Raw genomic sequence first — 4,947 nt, 5'->3', positions numbered from 1 at the left:
CGTGCACACTCCCAAGAATCACACTGCAGACAGAGCCCAGGATGACGTCATCAGTGTCAGACCAGGCAGCGGAAGATGACGTCATTACTACCACGTGACTGCTGTCAGTGGAGGAGGGCTGTGCCTAAGGGTGGAGTCATGTGACCAGACGGTATAGCACTGTATTACACGGTAGCCAGTAGCGGAACAGAGCCGCGTGTAGGGCCGGGTGAGGGTGGGGGGTCGGGACTAGTATCTCCCGTTATGTTGTCAGCTGTGGGTTGGTAGTTCCTTGTGTTCGCAGTGTGTTGGGGCAGGGGCTAGAGCCAATGGGCTGAGCTGCTGTAGGAGGGTGCGACACAGGGTCCAGAACCATATGTATTCCTTATAGAAGTATGCAGAACTATTGTATATAACATAATAGACTAATAGAGGTATACAGCACCAGAAATATATATACAGCCATAGAGGTGTACAGCACCAGAACTATTGCATATACAGTCATAGAGGTATACAGCACCAGAAATATATATACAGTCATAGAGGTGTACAGAACCAGAACTATTGTATATACGGTCATAGAGGTGTACAGCACCAGAACTATTGTATATACAGTCATAGAGGTATACAGCACCAGAAATATATATACAGTCATAGAGGTGTACAGCACCAGAGCTATTATATATACAGTCATAGAGGTATACAGCACCAGAGCTATTATATATACAGTCATAGAGGTGTACAGAACCAGAACTATTGTATACACTGTCATAGAGGTGTACAGCACCAGAACTATTATATATACAGTCATAGAGGTATACAGCACCAGAAATATATATACAGTCATAGAGGTGTACAGCACCAGAAATATATATACAGTCATAGAGGTGTACAGAACCAGAACTATTGTATATACAGTCATAGAGGTATACAGCACCAGAACTATTGTATATACAGTCATAGAGGTGTACAGCACCAGAGCTATTATATATACAGTCATAGAGGTATACAGCACCAGAGCTATTATATATACAGTCATAGAGGTGTACAGCACCAGAGCTATTATATATACAGTCATAGAGGTATACAGCACCAGAGCTATTATATATACAGTCATAGAGGTATACAGCACCAGAAATATATATACAGTCATAGAGGTGTACAGCACCAGAACTATTGTATATACATTAATAGAGGTGTACAGCACCAGAACTGCTATATATACAGTCATAGAGGTGTACAGCACCAGAACTATTGTATATAGATTCATAGAGGTGTACAGCACCAGTACTATTATATATACAGTCATAGAGGTGTACAGCACCAGAGCTATTATATACAGTCATAGAGGTATACAGCACCAGAGCTATTATATATATAGTCATAGAGGTGTACAGCACCAGAGCTATTATATATACAGTCATAGAGGTATACAGCACCAGAACTATTGTATATACAGTCATAGAGGTATACAGCACCAGAAATATATATACAGTCATAGAGGTGTACAGCACCAGAACTATTGTATATACAGTCATAGAGGTGTACAGAACCAGAACTATTGTATATACAGTCATAGAGGTATACAGCACCAGTACTATTGTATATACAGTCATAGAGGTGTACAGCACCAGAGCTATTATATATACAGTCATAGAGGTATACAGCACCAGAGCTATTATATATACAGTCATAGAGGTGTACAGCACCAGAAATATATATACAGTCATAGAGGTGTACAGCACCAGAACTATTGTATATACATTAATAGAGGTGTACAGCACCAGAACTATTGTATATAGATTCATAGAGGTGTACAGCACCAGAGCTATTATATACAGTCATAGAGGTATACAGCACCAGAGCTATTATATATATAGTCATAGAGGTGTACAGCACCAGAGCTATTATATATACAGTCATAGAGGTATACAGCACCAGAACTATTGTATATACAGTCATAGAGGTATACAGCACCAGAAATATATATACAGTCATAGAGGTGTACAGCACCAGAACTATTGTATATACAGTCATAGAGGTATACAGCACCAGAACTATTGTATATACAGTCATAGAGGTGTACAGCACCAGAACTATTGCATATGCAGTCATAGAGGTGTACAGCACCACCGGGAATATATATATACAGTCATAGACAGGGGCGCCGCAATGATGAGGCGACCTGAGTCGTCTGCCTCAGGCGGCGCCACCAGCTATCTTCATGGGGGCGGCATTCAGGGCCGCTTTAACCAGAGGGCACATGGTGCACGTGCACCGGGCCCACTGGTTAAAGGGGCCCCCCCCGAGCAGGCCGGCCGTTGCTATGTGCGACCAATGCGGTCGCACAGGGCTCCGGCCACCAGCCTGTCAGGGGGGAGCGCCATGGATGGGTAATCTACTTACCCCTCCATGGCGCCCCCTGCAGGGCCCCCCCGTCCGCCGCTGCCCCCGTCCGCTGCTGCTGCGGCGCTTCAGCGCTGCAGCAGCAGCGACACTGACAGAGAGAGAGCCATTGGCTCCCTCCCTGTCAGTCACTCTTGTGGCCGCACTTCCTGCGGTCACAAGAGGCCGCACTCTCCCTCTAGCGGCCGACGTCACTGGAGCGTCGGCGCGAGGGTGAGGGGAGTGCAGCCTCTTGTGACCGGAGGAAGTGCGACCACAGGAGGGAAGAGAAGAGGAACGCGTGGACCTAGGTGAGTAACAGTGTTTGTTTTTTTCAATGTTATATGGGAGGGGGAGCTATATACTACGGGGGGGGGGGGGGGTTTAGGGGGGGCACAGGGGGCTATATACTATGGGGGGGCACAGGGGGCTATATACTATGGGGGAGGACGGGGCTATATACTATAGGGGAGGACAGGGGGCTATATACTATGGGGGAGCACAGGGGGCTATATACTACTGGGGAGCACAGGGGAGCTATATACTATGGGGGAGCACAGGGGGGCTATATACTATGGGGGAGCACAGGGGGCTATATACTATGGGGGAGCACAGGAGGCTATATACTATGGGGGAGCACAGGGGAGCTATATACTATGGGGAGCACAGGGAAGCTATATACTATGGGGGAGCACAAGGGGCTATATACTACTGGGGAGCACAGGGGTCTATATACTATGGGGGAGCACAGGGGAATATATACTATGGGGGAGCACAGGGGAGCTATATACTACTGGGGAGCACAGGGGAGCTATATACTACTGGGGAGCACAGGGGAGCTATATACTACTGGGGAGCACAGGGGGCTATATACTATGGGGGAGCACAGGGGGCTATATACTATGGGGGAGCACAGGGGGCGCTATACTACTGGGGAGCACAGGGGGCTATTTACTATGGGGGAGCACAGGGGGCTATATACTATGGGGGAGCACAGGGGAGCTATATACTGTGGGGGAGCACAGGGAGCTATATACTACTGGGGAGCACAGGGGGCTATATACTACTGGGGAGCACAGGGAGCTTTATACAATGGGGGAGCTTAGGGGGCTATATACTATGGGGGAGCACAGGGGAGCTATATACTATGGGGGAGCACAGGGGGCTATATACTATGGGGGAGCACAGGGGAGCTATATACTATGGGGGAGCACAGGGGACCTATATACTATGGGAGAGCACAGGGGACTATATACTACTGGGGAGCACAGGGGTCTATATACTATGGGGAGCACAGGGAATCTATATACTATGGGGGAGCACAGGGGGGCTATATACTATGGGGGAGCACAGGGGGGCTATATACTATGGGGGAGCACAGGGGGCTATATACTATGGGGGAGCACAGGGGAGCTATATACTATGGGGGAGCACAGGGGAGCTATATACTACTGGGGAGCACAGGGGAGCTATATACTACTGGGGAGCACAGGGGAGCTATATACTACTGGGGAGCACAGGGGGCTATATACTACTGGGGAGCACAGGGGGCTATATACTACTGGGGAGCACAGAGGGGCTATATACTATGGGGGAGCACAGGGGAATATATACTATGGGGGAGCACTGGGGAGCTATATACTATTGGGGAGCACAGGGGACTATATACTATTGGGGAGCACAGGGGAGGTATATACTATTGGTGAGCACAGGGAGCTATATCATATTGAGGAGCACAGGGGTCTATATACTATGGGGGAGAGCACAGGGGGGCTATATATTATGGAGAGCACAGGGGGGCTATATACTATTGGGGAGAGCACAGGGGGCTATATACTATTGGGGGGAGCACAGGGGGGCTATATACTATTGGGGGAGAGCACAGGGGGGCTATATACTATTGTGGGAGAGCATAGGGGTCTATATACTATTGGAGAGCACAGGGGGACTATATACTATTGGGGGAGAGCACAGGGGGGCTATATACTATTGTGGGAGAGCACAGGGGGGCTATATACTATTGTGGGAGAGCACAGGGGGGCTATATACTACTGGGGAGAGTGCACAGGGGGGGCTATATACTAATAGGGGAGCGCACAGGAGGGCTGTATATAACTGGAGGAGCACATGAGGGTCTATATACTACAGGGACACCTTAAAACTATGGAGGCACAGAGGGGTGTAACTATGTAGGAGTACAGAGGGGTGTAACTACTGTATAGGGGTACAAGGGACCTAACTACTGGATGTGTTGGAGCCTAAAATATTTGTCTGGCAGATTCTGGAGAGAAGATTCACAGCCAGGAGAAGACTTCAAGGTGGCCCAGGCTGGATGGAGAGAAAAAGAAAAGGTGACAGACTCTGATTGGAGAAAACACCCCCGGTGAGTCACTGGATGTAACTGCACTCTGTTATAGGATTGTAGTGTTAGGGGTCATGATGTGGCGGTATTATGTAATGGTATCATTGGTAATATCTTTCTGTTTTGTTTAGTGCAGTTTTTATGTAATATGTAATCACTGTATTGTGGAAATAGTGTTATAAGGTAACTACTGTATGTATTGGGGCTCTTGATACAGTGTG

Source organism: Dendropsophus ebraccatus, chromosome 4 (genome assembly GCF_027789765.1).
Source record: "Dendropsophus ebraccatus isolate aDenEbr1 chromosome 4, aDenEbr1.pat, whole genome shotgun sequence".
In the NCBI taxonomy this organism is placed as follows: domain Eukaryota; kingdom Metazoa; phylum Chordata; class Amphibia; order Anura; family Hylidae; genus Dendropsophus; species Dendropsophus ebraccatus.
Note: the sequence above shows the minus strand (reverse complement) of the source record.